Genomic DNA, 18,302 nt, shown 5'->3' with positions numbered 1-18,302 from the left:
CATCTCTCAGTCATGTGCTTTGGAAGCAGCAGAGATCCAGCAGTGGGCACATGACTCAGACTGGCCAATCAGTGTAGTCCATTTCTCTGACCCCAGTGAATTGTGTGGTGATGGGCACACGACATAAAACAGTCCATTAGGAATGAATTCCATGACTTTGGACTAAAACTGTTGGGAAGAGAAGCTATCTTTCTCCCAGGGTTACTAACCAAGTGCAGTATTTCTGGGGCTATCTTTAATCCCACTATTAGAGGATCTTTGAAGAAGAAAGCCAATATAGAGAAAACCAGACCCAAGGAATGGAGAAAGAAATTCTTATGTCCCTTTAAAAAGCCTGATCCGGGCTTCCCTTGTGGCGCAGTGGTTGAGAGTCTGCCTGCCGATGCAGGGGTCATGGGTTCGTGCCCCAGTCTGGGAGGATTCCACATGCCGCGGAGCAGCTGGGCCCGTGAGCCATGGCCGCTGAGTCCATGTGTCCGGAGCCTGTGCTCTGCAATGGGAGAGGCCACAACAGTGAGAGGCCCGTGTAGCAAAAAAACAAAAAACAAAAAAGCCTGATCCAACTGTGTCTGAAGCTGATATCAGGCTACACATGTACCTTAGAACATACACAATTTCTGTCCTTCACTAAAAAGGACTACTGATTAAAATACTCACATGTGCAAAGATTCTGAAAAATACAAATTTCTGGTTTCCAAGGGTTTACAATAGATCAGAAAGAATAAAATAGAATCATATCAATTTAGCATTACTCTTCAAAAGTATGCTATTTTTTCTCTTTATCCCTGAAATTATTCAGGATTGTTTGCATATATTCCTTTCTTCAAAGATAGATTGCAGAGAAGAGAGCCTGGTCTTCTATTCACTTCCTTTTTCTTAATATCTAGCAAAGCGCTTGTACATGGAAAATAGTCAATAAATTTTTATTGAATTTATCTGAAAAGACAACTAATGGTACTCAGGGATTTATGGTAAATGCCAAATGAGTAGTTTAGATCATGACATCCTATTTTATGTTAAATCACATTTTTTGTCCTCTGGGCCAGGTCTTCATTCAGATTGCTACCACTAGATAATTTGTGTTTTGTTTTGCTTTCTTGAGCAAAGCCATGGCTCAATACTAGACAGAGGCAGCTTTGTGGGGATAGAAGAAGGGGAATTGAGAAAGCCTCCAGGGATTTATGTTTTACAAGGAATATGCTCCATTATCAAAATAATGTTAAATTATCTTGTTCACTTAAATTTAAATTGATAAACCATAAAATTTTAATGAGGAAAAGAGAGGAAGATTCACTCCCAATAATCAAAAGTATATGCAATAATAACATCTTGATCATAATCATTGTTTTTGACCTTTCCTAGCTCAAATAACTCAGCCACTTTTACATAGTTGCAGTGTAGAACCATTTTGTCACTAGTTAATTAGAACCAAATGCCCTGACAAGGTCTGATTCTTTCTTTATTCTCAGAGCTGTGAATCTTTTTTCTTCCTGGACCAAACTAAAGTGAACTTCGTTCCTGTCTGATATTTATCCAGCTTCAAAAGTGGAAGCACCTGAAGCTACTTTGTTCAAGGTAAGTGAACTAGATATCTGCAGTTAATATTTGTTTCTTTTAAATTTTAATCGATACAGGCATGTGTGGTCTTATATGAGGATGCATATAAAACAATGCTCAAAACAATGCTTTTATTACAGTAGCTAAGATTCACAGAAGGAACTGAAAATGCATGAGTGATATTCAACACCTCTATCTTTTTCTCTTGGGTTATGTCATTCTATAGGATGAAATAATGATGGTTAAAGTTTAATTCGTTTCTATGTTTTTTTAACAACTTTATTGGAGTATAATTGCTTCACAGTGGTGTGCTAGTTTCTGCTCTATAACAAAGTGAATCAGCTATACATACACATATATCCCCATATCTCCTCCCTCTTGCGTGTCCCTCTCACCCTCCCTTCCCCACCCCTCTAGGTGGTCACAAAGCACTGAGCTGATCTCCCTGTGCTATGCGGCTGCTTCCCACTAGCTATCTATTTGACATTTGATAGTGTATATATGTCCATGCCACACTCTCACTTCACCCAACTTACCCTTCTCCCTCCCTGTGTCCTCAAGTCCATTCTCTACGTCTGTGTCTTTATTCCTGTCCTGCTCCTAGGTTCTTCAGAACCATTTTTTTTTTTTTTAGATTCCATATATATGTGTTAGCATATGGTATTTGTTTTTCTCTTTCTGACTTACTTCACTCTGTATGACAGACTCTAGGTCCATCCACCTCACTACAAATAACTCAATTTCGTTTCTTTTTATGGCTGAGTAATATTCCATTGTATATATGTGCCACATCTTCTTTATCCACTCATCTGTCAATGGACACTTAGGTCACTTCCATGTCCTGGCTATTGTAAATAGAGCTGCAATGAACATTGTGGTACATGACTCTTTTTGAATTATGGTTTCTCAGGGTATATGCCCAGTAGTGGGATTGCTGGGCCATATGGTAGTTCTATTTTTCGTTTTTTAAGGAATCTCCATACTGTTCTCCATAGTGGCTGTATCAATTTACATTCCCACCAACAGTGCAAGAAGATTCCCTTTTCTCCACACCCTCTCCAGCATTTCTTGTTTCTAGATTTTTTGATGATGGCCCCTCTGACTGGTGTGAGGTGAGGTCATTGTAGTTTTGATTTGCATTTCTCTAATGATTAGTGATGTTGAGCATCCTTTCATGTGTTTGTTGGCAATCTGTATATCTTCTTTGGATAAATGTCTATTTAGGTCTTCTCATTTTTGGATGGGGTTGTTTTTTTGATATTGAGCTGCATGAGCTGCTTGTAAACTTTGGAGATTAATCCTTTGTCAGTTGCTTCAAATATTTGCAAATATTTTCCCCCATTCTGAGGGTTGTCTTTTCATCTTGTTTATGGTTTCCTTTGTTGTGCAAAAGCTTTTAACTTTCATTAGGTCTCATTTGTTTATTTTTGTTTTATTTTTGTTTATTTTGTTTTTATTTCCATTTGTCTAGGAGGTGGGTCAGAAAGTTCTTGCTGTGATTTATGTCATAGAGTGTTCTGCCTAGGTTTTCCTCCCTTTCTATGGTTTTATTAGATAACTAACATCATAGGTTTTTCATGAGACGGACGGAATTTCAGCACCACCGTTTGTCAGAGCTGTTAATTGTAGACAAGTCACTTACCTTTGCCAGCCTGTTTTCTCATCTGTTCCTCATGGAGTTGCTGTGAGGACCAAGTATTCTAATGTATGTGAGGTCAAAGGACAATGGTAGTAGTAGCAAGAGCTACAGATTAGCTGGAGTAGTAATTCTGTACAAGCTTTCCCTATGTCCTCCCTAGGAAACTTGATGTAAAGGCAATTCCATTTTTCCCCAATGTTGAATGGGTCATATGGCTGGCTAGGCCCCCTCTTTCTTCACATTCTGCCTGTGTCCCTCAGGGATGTGTATGCGATTTAACTGGTATCCTTCCAGGATTGAGGGAAACTGTTCTTCAGTTCAGGGTACACCTCTAGGAAACATGAGAATGACAAATAATAAAAAAGAACCAGCCCCAAATGCTGTCAAATTGTGAGTACAAAACTAATGTTGGTTTTCATGTCGCTGAATTTTTTGTTAAAGGAATTATATTCTAACAAAACTAGCTTTGGTCAAAGTTGACCCAATTTCATACAAGAAATAAGGATGTTACTGGGAATTGAACAGTTTATTGCTAGAATAATAAAGACGACAAGAGGAAGAATTATGGTCTCTTTTGTTCTCTGTTGAATCCCAGCTAGTAAAGTTGTGCCTGGACTATAAGAGGTGCTCAGTATATAATTATTGAATAAATAAGTGAATGCTGCTAAAAAAAAATAACAGGTGGACTTGGGCTGATTTTTAAGCATGATAAGTGTGCCATGTAAAATAAACTAGATAGAAGCAACATAGTTAAGCCAGGAAGCTGAAATTCCTCTTCTCTGAAGATCTCTAAGAGTAGGTTCAACTCCCATTTCTCCAAGATCCTGTCAGTTTACCTTTTGAAAAGAGGATAGGCCAGATATATTCTGAGGTTGAAAGGCTCTAGAACTCTCATGGAAAGTTCCATATATGTGTGAAAGGTCTTTCATCATCTTGGAACTTGGAGAGCTTTGCCAGGCACCACAAATATTTATCCACAGTTAGTCTTTTACCCCCAATCATGCCTTAAGACCGATTTTCCTGCTACAGATCCATTTTGCTTCTGACACTATTTTGTTGCAAGCCACCAGTTACCTGTATGTGCAGGTGATAATGACCCCAGTGATATTTATTCATAGTTCACTTTTCCTTCACAGAAAGCAGGAAACAGTTCCTCATTAGTATCTGGGCCATATGTAAATAGCTGAATGACATTGTTGCTTTCTGTCCACAAAGGAGAGAAATTTTGCTCAGGGTTTCACAGATAATACTGATTTTTTTGTGTCCCAGATCATGTTCAGGATATCATCATACATTGTGGTTCTACTTTCCTTTTGAAAATAATGTAGTAGATCAAAGTACTTATTTCGTTTATGTGAATAATGCTTTATTCATTTAAACTCCTAATATGAAACAAGAATATTTATTAAAAGATTTCATGGAAATTTGGGGTAGAAAACAGTGCTCGTTTTATAAGCAATTGGAAATCAAATGGTAATTATTTTGAGAAAGAACTTTCTTATTACCATGGTGGGCTACTGACAATTGTTTAGGATAAGGTAACTAATTTAATAATTAAGTGACTATATTTGCTGCCCAAATCTCTGAAAATGGACAGGTTTCATGTTAAATGGTCTAATGTATATGAAGCCAAAGCACAATTTTTGTTGTTTTTCTGGTTTGATTACTTAATAGATACAGTACCAGAAACAAACCACAGCCTAGAAGCCCCCATCATAGCTAGAATACATCTCAGGAAGACATAATTGGAAGGTAAGTTTGAACCAATGAAACCCACAGAGCAGAAAGATACCATTACAGATTTAAAGATCATATATCTTATACACTTTAAGATAAAGTTGATGAATCTGAAGGACCCAGATCAGTAAAACCAATTTAGACACATTGCATATGTAAAGAAAAGACAATGGGTCTAGTGAAACTAAGATGACTAACATAGCAAAAGACTTCAGTGCTCTCTAGTTTGCTTTGAAGGTATAATTTATGAAGATGCTTTAAGGTCATATGTAATACAAATGACAGTATTTCTAGAGATATATTTGTGCTCTGTAGGATTCATGAGTAATAATGCCTGGAGCACTCCAACAAAGGTAGTTGCATGAATTAATGGAGCAATCTGGGCATCAGTCCAATAAAAATGTTGGCTGAATGCTTCCTTGGGGGGAAAAGATGCTGAGAACAGGATAGTTATAAGCAATTGATGCTGGTTAAATAGAACATCTTCCTTACCCTTTTCAGCTTGCTTCTGAACTAAGTCAGCTGTGTGTCTTTGAGAGAGGAAGAAAAAGACTTTAAGGGGCAAGTTTACTTTAATGCAAAGAGTCAATTTTCAAGTAACGTACTTCTTTTTGGGTAGACTGACCTGAGTATGAAAACCCAGGCTTACTAGCAAGTCCTTAGTTATAAAGTCTCTGCATTTAATGCTGATATCTCAGATTTATGCTGCACACTTCCTATAAGATCAAAGTACAATATGTAATTCTCAATTTCAATGCAACTACATTTTTGAATAAATTTATTTTGTGTTGGGAACAGTGGGAAGAAATGGAGTCAGTTAACCAGGTCTAATAGGAAGAGTCCCCTTCTCTCTTGGCTTGAGGTCTTCCATGGGGACATAAAGAAATAAAAACTCTAGGCTCATAAGAACTTCTGTGTCCCACTTGCCAATCAAAAATAGAAGGCAACTGGTTGTCTTTAAGTGATTGGTAGTGGTCATGGAAGAAAAGAGCATGCTGTGGAATAGCTGGGCTGGTTGGAGTGTCACATGCTTTTTAGAATTGGTCTGAAGGTCACTCTCTCCATTTATAGCCATGGAATGGATGGAGACCAAATTCAGTGTCAGAATGTTTGAAATCCATCCTTATTCTATAACTTTCTAACCATGTTACTCAGGGCAGGTGGCTTAACTTCTCTGAGGAGAAGTTTAACTTTTTAAATTTACACAATTGGAAAAATAAAACTCTCCTCTGTGTCTTACAATCATTTCCTGAGACGCTATTGAAATAATGTATGAAGATGTGTTTTGCTGGTTGAGGAGAACTATGCCATTGTGAAGTGTGGACATTATTATTCTCTCTAATGGAAAGCTCCCTGAGGGTTTATACCGTTCATAAACCTCTTCCAGCTGCCTACTTTATTTCCCAAACCCTCCTCCTTTGGCTCTTCTTGCTGTTCTAATTACATCCAGGAGGACAACTCCATTAGGAATTAATGAGCTTTAGTACCTTCATTTGCCATCTGCTCCCCTCCTCCTTTTAACAAATGAAGGTGTGTCTCAGCCTCAAGACCTTATGTTGACTGTAGCCAGGCAGATGTAGCCGGAGTGATTCAGATGAGAAAGATTCTTTATTCCATGGTACCAAGGTCACATTTGTATTTGGTGCTGCTTTTGGAAGCCAGATGGCGACTGGAAGGTGAGAAGAGCCTCTGTTTAGAGCCCTGCTATGGAACACACTGGCCCCACTGGCATTCATTTATTCAAGCAGGCATTTATTCATTCAATTAACATTTACTGTATCTGTTATATGCCAGACACTGTGCTAGATGGCAAGGATATAAAGTTGAATGAGACGGACTCTTTTCCTTGAATTGCTCACAGCCTACTGGAGGAGATAAATACATGTATCCAGGTAACTATAGTGCAATATTTGATGTGCTCTAATAGTCCTATAGCACTGAGTCTAGGTTCAGATATAGGGAAAGTTAGAAGAGCTGAATTGCTCTCACAATTGGGGCTTTTCAGAGAAAGAACTGTCTTCTCAGTTGCCTCCATGTCTATTAGCAAAAAGGAACTGGTTTGTGGACCAGTAAGTATCTAGTTGATAACCCCCAATTGCACATCTCTCTTTTCCTTTATTCCTATGTCTGCTGTGTCCAGTTTGGGAATCACCTAGGACATAACTGCAATACTGGAAAGATTTGCAAATGTAGAGAATAATAATTTCCCCATCTCTATTTATAATAACTGTGTACCATCTATTGTTTAATGAAGAGGGTGGTAATTAGGGTCCTAATAGATAACAGATGGCACACAAAACTGTTACAAGGGTGTGAGTACAGCCCCATAGGAGGGATTGTGCAGGAATCTGGGGCTAGGGGCAGCTGAGCTGAGACAATCTCTATGTCCAAAGGGAAGAAGAGAGGGATCAGTTTCAGGACCCCAGCAGAAAAAGGACCCCTGGAGAATTGGTCTTCTTGAGAGGTACAGTAACCTTCAGTAAAAGGTCATAGTTAGCCCACTTGGAGGCTATCTAGCAGGGAGAAAGCCAGGGAAACAAATCCCCTGCCTTCACTTTCCTCCTCCCTCCCTCACATCTCTCAGATGCTCTCCATGGCCCAGACCCAGCTAGAAGTCTCAGGGGCTGGGATCCTGTCAACCTCACCCTTCCAGTTCACCAGAGAAGGGTGGAGAGGGGACCTGGGAGGGCAAACAGAAGATAACCACCCAGGAGAGATCAGGATCCTCACCTGTAACATGACTGTGTAAGAATGTAGACTTGCCTGCCCCCAAAAGTTATGTTAATTATGTATATATGCGTATATATATGTGTGTGTGTATATATATATATATAACATAACTTTTTATGCACATTTTATTATGCCTATATATACACATATATATGCACATATATACATGTGTGTTTTCTTAAAATAATAGCACACAAGTTCTGTACAGTAAGTCCCCTACATACAAACCTTCAAGTTGTGAACTTTCAAAGATGCAAACATGCATTCGCATGTCCAATCACGTAAGTTCAAGTGTCTGGGGTAAATTGTCACGTGCATGCATCTTCTACGAGTGGTTGTGCTTTTGTGTAGTTTACAGAACTGTATAGAGGACAGTAGTACAATATCTTTATTTCAAGCCCAGGATGTCCAGAAGCAAGTGTAAAAACATAGGTAAAGTATCTGGTACTACTGTACTTTTCAGAGTACTGTACTGTAAGATTAAAAATGTTTTCTTTATTTTTTCTGTTTGTTTTGTATGTATTATTTGTGTGAAAAGTATTATAAACCTATTTCAGTCCCATACTATATAGCCGAGTTGTTAGTTGGGTACCTAGGCTAACTTTGTTGGATTTGCAAACAATTTGGACTTAAGGAACGCGTTCTCGGAATGGAACTCATTTGTATGTAGGGGACTTATTGTTTAACTTTCTTACTTGAGATGCTTTACCAAACACTCTTTTTCTTTCCTTTTTTAAAATACTTTCTTAGTTATGGAAAATGTCAAACACACACATACATAATAAATCCCTAGATGCCCATTATTTTGCTTTAGTACTTATCAATTCATGACCAATCTTGTTTCATCATGCTCGCGTCCAATCTTCATAATACTATGATTTTGAAATACATCCCATGTTTGGCTTTTGTTAGGCCAAAGGCATGTTAAAGCTATTTTTTTTTAAATGAATCCCCCTTCTCAATCACAAATTAAGCATATATTTTTAAGAGCTGAATCATAGGCAGTAATTAATATATTTTAAAAGGTCAGTCAGCCTCTCTTAACCCTAGATTGTTTTAAAATGATAAATGATTGCAAAACACAATGAATAACATGATTTATATAACTGTTTACTGTGTTATAGTTTAAAAATACTGGCTTATACCTTTTTTTTACCTCTTTTTCTTTTCATTGTTTGGTAGTTAACTAAATTCCTAAATGACGATTTCTTCCGTTTTATTTATCCCCCACCCATATATTGGGAACCTATCATGGGTTACCATTCAGTATATAGAACATTGTCCCCCTCTGATTTGTAATGTCCCATCTTCCATATATCAGATTTCAATACATGCATGGGCCTGTGTTGGGCACCTCTTTTTATTATGTTGGTTTATTATTTTTTAAATCATTGTGCCAACATCATACTTTATAATATACTATAAAGTATCACTTTATAATAATTCTTCATATCTGGCGTTTGGAGTCTTTAGACGTATCCTAGCCTTTCTTGGCCCGCTCTTCCATATAAATAGGTTCAGCTTCTCAAACTCCATGGGGAAAAAATCCTATTGGTATATGGCAGTTGATTTCTAAAATGATCTGAACTACAAAACATATTTGTTGAGAACTTTGAAAGTTTTCTAGAAGTTTATGAACTGAAGGCTTCATGAGGCTTAAGACAAGCAGGAATAAAATATGATTTTCTCTTTGTGCATGTGAAGGCTTGATTAAAAGAAAAATAATATATTTTTGTAATATTTGTGTGTCAAGCATAGGATCCATATCTTTTTGTTTAATGTAGTTTTCTACTCACTTTAAGATCGTTCTTTGCAATATGGGCTCTCAGTGACTAAAAAGGCAAGGTTGAGAAGAAATGAGAAATGATTGACAGAAGATCTCAAGAGCTCAATGGTCTCAAAAAATATGCACCATGGACCCAAGGGGCAATGCATAGAAGGAATATATTAATTGGCTGGTGATTTGAAGATATTAATGATGAAGACCATGGCTGCAATACAGCTGAGTCACCAGTCATTTAAAAATGTAGGATCTGAATGCTTAGGAATTGTATTAGTTATCTGTTTGCTGAGTAACAAATGAGTGGCTTAAAACAACCCAGGTTTTATGGGTCAGGAGTCCAGGTACTGGGTCCTCTGCTTGGGGTCTCACCAGGCTCTGATAAACGTGTTGGGTGGACCACATTTTCATGTGGACATCAGCCTGGGGGGGAATGCACTTCCATGCTCATTCAGGTCGTTGGCAGAATTCATATCCTGGTTGCTCCAAGACTGGGGTCCCCAGCTTTTTGCTGATTGTCACTGGAGGCCACCCCAGATCCTAGAGGCAATGCAGTTCCTCCCTGTGGGCTTCTTCGGTGTGGCTGCTTGCTTCAGCCAGCAAGGAGGGTCTCTGGCCTGTAGAAGGCCCGGTGCCTCTTTTATGAGCTTTCACCTGATTAAGGCCACACAGGATAATCTCCTTTTTGATTTACCCTTTTGACTTGGGACCTTTATAACATCTGCCAAACCCCTTCACCTTTGTCATACTCAATTGTTCAGAAAAAAGTCACAGGTCCTGTCTATGCTCAGAGGGAGGTGGTGATCATACAAGGTGTCAACACCAGGCGAACAGAGTCATATGGCCACGCTAGAGGCTCTTTGCATAGGGCTAAAATAAAATGGCAGAAAAATTGTCATCTGTGGTCACAGTTCTGGCCACCTGGTTCTTTAAAAGGAAAGGGCGTTTCTGGGATGAGACCTGCAGAGGCAGAGGTGTTAGGGTGATGTGGGTGCAGCCCGTTTTGCCTTGTGTTTGTGAGAAGCAGAAGGAACACACATTGGCCTCCCCGAGCTTTCAGGGTATCTGTGCTGTAGGGCTTGGGAGCTTGCTGTGGGCTGTCTCCCCTTCAGAGCAGTAGATGTGGGGATGCAGACACGTGGCTCTGACGGGCAGGCAACACGGATCTCCTTGCAGTCAGCAGCCCAGGAAAGAGTTAAGCCTTGGCTTTTGTTCCTGAGCTAGGAGATTTTGATTAGATGCTTAATTGCTATTGGAACCTCGTGTGTAGGGTACACGCTTAGCGACCTGAGACAGTCAGAGACCGAATTTGGTACCTACTCTTAGGCCTGCTCCCAAGGACGAGAAGAAAAGGAGTTGTGAGGTACATTGTTGGCTCAAACGCTGGGTGAACAATCACCTTCCTGGCCCAGCAGCAGTTACCTGGTGCAGGTGATTCTGTGGCATTTGTGCTGTACAGCTCCCTTCACCTTTCTGGCACCAGCCTGCAAAAACATTCTGGCACAGCAGGGAAGAGAAAAGGAAATTAGCATTTCCTAACAGCTAACCAAACACAAAAGCGTCCCCCAGCCTTGCACGGAACACCTCTGACCATCCATCCCTCTATGGCCAAGCCCTGCACCTTACAATTTGTGCTGAATTATACAGGAAAAGAGAAATCTGTTTCTCTGGGAGAGCCTCTGAGAACCTGTTGGGGAAAGCTTTCAATTTTAATTACAGAAGAAATACTGGCTGAGGCAATGGTGAGAAGGAATTACCTTTCCTTTTCTTCTGATTTTGCAAAACAGCTGGCAGCAGACACTGGCACATAGAAGGTGTGTAGGAAATGTGGGTCCAATAACTGAATAAATATGTGAATGAAAAAACAACTGTGAAACACTTACACAAGAATATTCTTCATTCAAAAGAATAATGAAAAATAATTTCATTCAATAAGAGTCATTCTTAGTTACTGATACATGACTCAGTAGTTCCCATTCAATTTAAAATGTTCCATTTTTTTCTGATACTTAACAAGTCATTAATTGAATGTTGCTCACTTTTAAGGCCAATCTGTGAGACATTATTTATCCTGTCTACTCTAAAGTTCCAGCATCAACTCAGGCGGGGCTTCACCATGTACTGATCATGGGACCTTGGCCTCTCATTGCCTCAGTTTTCTCATTTGTAACATGGATATAATAATAGGCTTATTTCATAGGCCTATGAGGAGGAAAACCTCATATATATTTGTGTGTGTCTATATATATGTATTTAAACAGTGTCTTAGAATAGTGTCTGGCACATGATAAGCATTACAGACTATTGACTGCTGCTACTAGTACTGTTATTATGAGAACTAGCTGTTGAGAATAATCCTTCATATACTGGTTTATTCCACTCAAGATAAGGGAAACTAATAGAATATTAGAAATCAGATTAAACACAGAAAGCCAGTAAAATATACCAAGACAGAAGATGATGAGAGTGTAAAAGCATAGAAGAAAAAAAAAAAAAACGGTTTTTGTTTTTCTTTTTCTTTTTTAAAGAAGGAAAAAGCCTAGAAATAGGACAAAAACTATTCGTTGGCTATACTGACATGGAGATCGCTGGTGATCTCCATAAGTAAAATTTCAGGACAGTGGGCAAAGAGATTACGGTGAGAGAAGTCAGATGGATGTAACTTATAGAGTAAATGGGACGTGAGGAAATGGAAACAATATATGAAGATAACAATTTTGAAAAGTTCAGACATGAATTGGCTAAAGAAGATATGCAGGGATTAGGGGAGGAGGGAGGCTTTCATGTTGCACGTATAGTTTTTAACATTTTAAGTTGGAGTTACTAGTCTAGAATGAGGTTGAATTTTGGCAAGAATCATTCATAAGGAGTAGATGGGTTGTAGAAAATGCAGTGCTGTGAAGTACTTGAGAAGATGAGAGGAAATGAAATGCTATCTGTAGTGCACATGGACTTTTAACTTTAACTCCTGTAGTAAAAGGGAATACAAAGATCAATGCAAATGCTAAAGGATTAATGGATTTGGCAGTGGACTATTATTCATACCATAATGTCCTTTTTCTATTCCAGGATTTCATCCAAAACATCACATTACCTTTAGTTGCCATGTTCCTTAGGCTCCTCTTGGGTTTGATAGCTTCTCATATTTTCCTTGGATGACCTTGACAATTTTGAGTAGTTAGTTTTTTGTAGGATACCCACTACTAGAATTTGTTTGATGCATTTTGCATGATAATATTGGGATTATGTGTTTTGGGGAGGAAGACCACAGAGTAGAGGGGTCATTCTGTAAGATCACATCAAGTGTACGAAGTATCAATATGCATTATGAATGCTGAGGTCGACCTTGATCACCAGGCTAAGGTAGTGTTTTTTCAGGTTTCTCCATCGTAAGATTACTGTTTTCCCATTTTCATGCTGTACTTTTTGGAAGAAAGTCAATATGCTCAGCCCACAACTAAGGAATAGGGAGTTATGCTTCAGATGGAGTACTACATAAACTATTTGGAATTCCTTTGCACTGGAGATTTATCTATTCTCCTGCATTTATTTATGTATCCAATTATTTATTTATATCAGAAGAACTCATGGATTTTTATTTTATACTTTGGGTTATAATCTAATTCTACTTTAGTTACTTTTTTCCTCAAATTGCTCTACTCCTGACCCTTGTGAACTCTTTTCAGTTGGCTCTTGTGCCACTCTGAGGTATCCCCATCCTATATATATATTTTTTGGAACTTCCTTACTTCCTGACACTATAAGATGGTCTTTTCTATAAATCTTGTATATTTACTGCCCCAGTCCTAGAATCAGCTATTTCTTCAAGGATAACTAGGTCTTTTTAGTGGAGAAAGGTATTAGACAACAGGATCTGGGTGTGGGGTGTGCTAATTGCTGCTCGGATGTCATTGCTTCTAGATCTTCTCAGCTGACAGAGCAAAGAGATAATATGTGTGTACATGACCCATGTATAGGCACATATCTATAAGTATCTCTCTACATAACCATGTGTATTAAAGTATTATGAAGCAACATTAAGCTAAACATGAATGTATATTGATGTTTCCAACTTTAATCTATTACCACATAGATCATCTTAGCCTCATCTCTTGCTTATCTTTAAATTTCAACTCCAGCAAAACACTTGGCTTTTAGAAGTATGAAAATCAAATTGTAGCTACTTTGGGAAGCCACATCATCTAGCAGAATAATTCTTAAAGGGCAAGGTATATATCATCAAATTTTAACTTACAGTCAGCAGTACTTTTTAACATCAGTAGGCCTCTAGACCTCTGCTTCCAAGAAGATGAAGTAGTCCATTTCTCCCACGTTCTCCCACTTAAAACTAAAACCCTGAACATAACAACAAACAAACATAGGAAGACGCTGAAAGGTGGAAATGAGAAGGCAGACTTAACTAGGGACTTTGGGACTTGAGGAATAACATGGTGATGAGTCCCCTGTGTTTCCTGTTGCTTCCCATACATCCTGGAGAGGGTATTAAAGGAACCCCCAATCAATAACCACCAACAGAACAACAGACAAAAAAGCTTCAGAAAAAACACAAAACCCTGTTCCCCCTAGCCAAAGTATGAGGAAAGGGGTTGCTAAAGACAGAAGACCATTTGGGCAATAATATACACACTACTCGAGCCAAGTGCCAGTGGAATATTGCACCCATCCCCTATGTCCTGTCGTTTCAGTTGGGCCAAGGTAGGATTTGATCTTCCACACCACCCCACTCCTGCCCTCCAGAAGAGCCAGCGCTCTGATTCCCCACCAGGGTTGTTTCAGTGTGGTCCAGTGGTGAGCTGAACCTCCACCCCTTTCCATTAGCAAACAGACTTTAAAAGGTGGTGCCTGACAGACTAGTTAACACTGGGTTGCCCTCACACAGTCGTGGGGTCCAATGGTGGGACTTAGCCTCCGTCTCTCCCTGACATCAATAAGAATAGGATGTTACAGGTTGGAGGGAGTAGGCACCCCACTAACCCCCAACACATGGTGTCAGTGAGACCGAGTGGGGTGCTGAATCCCCAGAACCATCCTGAGGCAGTAAGACACAATGAGATGGCACAAGCAGGGCTAGTTGGCAGTTCTCTTCCTCTTACCTTGGTGTCAGTGGGGCAAGCACGTAGCTGACCCTCTACCCACACCCGGCATCAACAAGAAGGAATGAAGTGGGAGGAAGGACAGCAAACACTTCACTTCTCCCCTCCCCTGGTGTCAAGAAATCTACTGGGGAGATGAACTTCCACTCCTACTAAAAGGCAACACAATGATATTAATGTTCCCACTTTTGGGGGAAGGTGTCAGAAAGGCCATAGGAGAGCTGAACTTCTACTTGATCTGTCTGCAGTGAGGCAATGTAAGTGCCCACTTTTGCTGGGGTATTGTCAGTAGGGCCCAATGGAAATCTGTATGTAACGCCCCAGTCCTCATACTACACCTCAAATAGGATGATTTCCTTCTAAACTGTAATAATAAAATTAAATGGGATGCAGAGTCATATAATAACACAATGTTTAGAATACAATGGAAAAATACTCATGACACTAAGAACCAGGAAATCACAGAATAAATGAGAAAAGACAATAAACATACACCAACACTGAGATAAAACATCTATTGAAATGATCAGACAAGGATTTTAAATAAGCTGTCACATAAATGCTTCAATTAGCAATTATGTGTTCCTTGACAGAAATGGGAAAAATAGAAAATGTAAACAAAGAACTAGAAGCTATAACAATAAAAACAAATGAGAACAGTAGAACTGAAAAATACAACAATCCAAAAGCTTTGCTCAAGTGTAGAGTGGAGATTACAAAGTATAGAATCATGAACTTAGAAGAGATCAATACAATCCACCACATGTACAGAGAAAAATAGACTGAGGGATAGAGACGGGAGAAAGAACAGAATCTCAAGAACGTGTAAACAGTAACAAAAGTACTAACACTCATATCATCAAAGTTCCAGAATGAAAACAGAGAGCAAGTAGGACTGACAAAGTATTCAAAGAAATCATGACTAAAAAGTTCCAATTTTTTAGAAGACATAAACACAAATTCAAGAATCTGAGCAAACCCAAAGAGAAAAAACGCAAAGATATCCGTGCCAAGACGTGTCATAATTAAACTTCTGAAAAGTAGAGAAAAAAAAAATCTCGAAAGTGGACAGGAAGAAACGATGCATTACTTATTGAGAAACACCAATTCCAATGACAGCATATTTCTTGTCTAAAACTCTGGAGTCAGAAGCATTGACATAACATTTTTCAAGTGCTAAAAAAAAGAACGCTTAGCCACAAATTCACACTTTCTATATCCACTTTCTTGTTTGACTTACATTAATAGACTACTAACTCATCTTTCTATATCCGGGACTGCCATCAACCTTCTCCAAAAATCTAGTCACAGTATTTCCAGAGTGATTTTTCTGAAAATGAAACAAATTTTTCTTATAAAAATACCTGATTGTGTTATGAAACTTTTCTCTCTTCTAAGTTACCAGTTAAAATCCTTCAATGGATTCCCATCTTTCTTGGAGTAAAATCTCACATCCAAACTCTCTTTGTCCTTTTGGGCTGCTGTAAAATTATACTGCAGGTTGGGTGGCTCATAAACAACAGGCATTTTTTCTCACAATTCTGGAGGCTGCAAGTGCAAGAATAGGGTGCCAGTATGGTCAGATGAGGGCCCTCTTTTGAGTTACAGACTTCTCATGGTAACATCACATGGCAGAAGAGCTTCAGGAGCTCTGTGGAGTCTCTTTTATAAAAGCACGAATACCTTTATCATTTCCCAAAGGCCCCACCTACTACCAATATCACCTCCGGAAATTAAGATTTCAACGTATAAATTTGGAGGGGAACACAAAGACTACACCATAGCACTTACTATACATACATGGACCATTCATGGTCTGGCTTCTACCACTCTCTCCATTGTCTTCTTTTCTTACACTCCAGTGAGCATTTCTTTTCTTTTCTGTTCTTTTTTTTTTTTTTTTTTTTTTTTTGCGGTACGCGGGCCTCTCCCTGTTGTGGCCTCTCCCGTTGCAGAGCACAGGCTCCGGACGTGCAGGCTCTGCAGCCATGGCTCACGTGCCCAGCCGCACCGTGGCATGTGGGATCTTCCCAGACCGGGGCAAGAACCCCTGTCCCCAGCATCGGCAGGCGGACTCTCAACCACTGTGCCACCAGGGAAGCCCCAGTGACATTTCTTATACTGATTATGAGTGGAACTCCTTTCTGGACTGATCCTTAACAATTCATTTCCTGGCAAACATGAATTTATCTTCTCTTTTCCTCAAAAATTCACCCTTCCTTCATGTTACATATCCATTTCCATTGCCTTCTACAGGAAGCCCTACTGATATCCCCCATATACTACTGTCCACAGCATGAATTAAGGTCTTACCGTGTCTTCCTATAGCACTCTGTAATAATTTTTACGGTAACTATGGATTTTCTTATTTGAGTGTCACAATACATTGATTTCTAGGTGGCACGATAATGATTTTAGTAACAGTAACACAGGTGCCTAGTTTACCCCATGGCCTACTTTAGGTGTTCAATAAATGTTTGTTGAATGAGTGAATGAATGAATGAATGAATGGTCAGTTTGAAATCTTAATCATGTTACTTTTCAAAAATCTGTTAAAAAGATACCCACAGTTTTACAGAAGATTAGGGACTTAGGATCTTCAACTTGATTTAATAGAGGAAATTTTTACTCATACATCATGCTTAAATACCTCAAAGTAAAACTATTAACCCAGGAATTTAAGGTTACCATTTGGACTTGCAAGCCAATAATTAATATCTCCTGCCCCCACTGTATTAGATGATTTCAATGCTCCACTTATATCTCCCCAGCACTCATCATTCCAGTATATGCTGATAGACTCATGCTACCACCTGCAATTATCCACCTTAGGGCAGGCCAGAAATATACGGGAGTTAATGTACCTGGGTGTAGCTTTCAACCAAGGACAGAGGGGACTGGAAGATAAGTACTTCAAGTTTCTCACCAATTCTTGGGATAACTCTGAGACATGTTCTATAGAGTTTCACAGAACTCCCCTGAAGTACTGGCAGCAGTTTCCTGCAGGAGTAATTGATTCAGTAATGCACCTCTGTTGGCTTCCTTCCATGGTTCCATTCTCAATTCCCACTCCACTTCTGAGTTTTCTGGAAGCACATCCCAGATGCACAGTTTGCATTCAAATTATTGCCTCAGGTTCTGCTTCTAGGGGAATTCAATTTATAGCCTCCTAACAATCCAGTGCTCCTTACAGAGCCATCACTGGTACAAGTACCAAGGCATGGCACATTATGTATCACCCCTCCTAAATCCTAATATTTTGAAACAGATAGGAAAGAGCACGACCTTGAAGAGAAAAATCGTTTATATGAGAATAGCCAATGGATAAAGGGAAGGAGAGACAGTGCCATTTGTTTTCCATTAATGATAGTGTGAAATTTATGGGCAGATGGTCTAACAGGTGTGACTATAATTTGAGGGGCCTGCTCCCTTGGTTACAGAAGACTGCTATTGTTATTATTATGGAAACACAACCTCATGACTTTATTGCTTCACTTGATGTAGTCTTTTCCTTTACCCTTAAATCTTTCTACATCACTGAATTGCAGCCAATAGATTTATTTTCTCCCTATGGCTCCATAACAAAAAAAAGACACACATGTGCACACACACACACACACACACACACACACACAGAGTTTTGTGTATGCCAGTGCTAGAAAATACAAGCTCATGGTGCATGTATGCGATGGATATTGTACATTACAGGTCTCTGTGAAATAGTTTTCTGCAGGTTCGTATGTTT

General features: G+C 39.1%; 1 long non-coding RNA gene across 4 annotated transcripts in view; it reads left to right on the top strand.

Annotated features, from left to right (window-relative positions):
- The first annotated feature begins 1,404 nt into the window (after nt 1–1,404).
- Nucleotides 1,405–18,302, top strand: part of LOC308609612 — a 42,069-nt gene continuing 25,171 nt past the window's right edge. For 2 of the 4 annotated variants that reach the window (XR_014014319.1, XR_014014320.1), the window contains exon 1: nt 1,405–1,575. This is a non-coding gene — a long non-coding RNA (uncharacterized lncRNA). The remainder of the gene's footprint in view (nt 1,576–18,302) is intronic. The other 2 variants (XR_014014321.1, XR_014014322.1) reach the window with 2 other exon arrangements.

Source organism: Mesoplodon bidens (assembly GCF_964165515.1).
Source record: "Mesoplodon bidens genome assembly, chromosome: Y".
Lineage (NCBI taxonomy): Eukaryota > Metazoa > Chordata > Mammalia > Artiodactyla > Ziphiidae > Mesoplodon > Mesoplodon bidens.
This window is presented reverse-complemented; position numbering and strand designations above follow the sequence as displayed.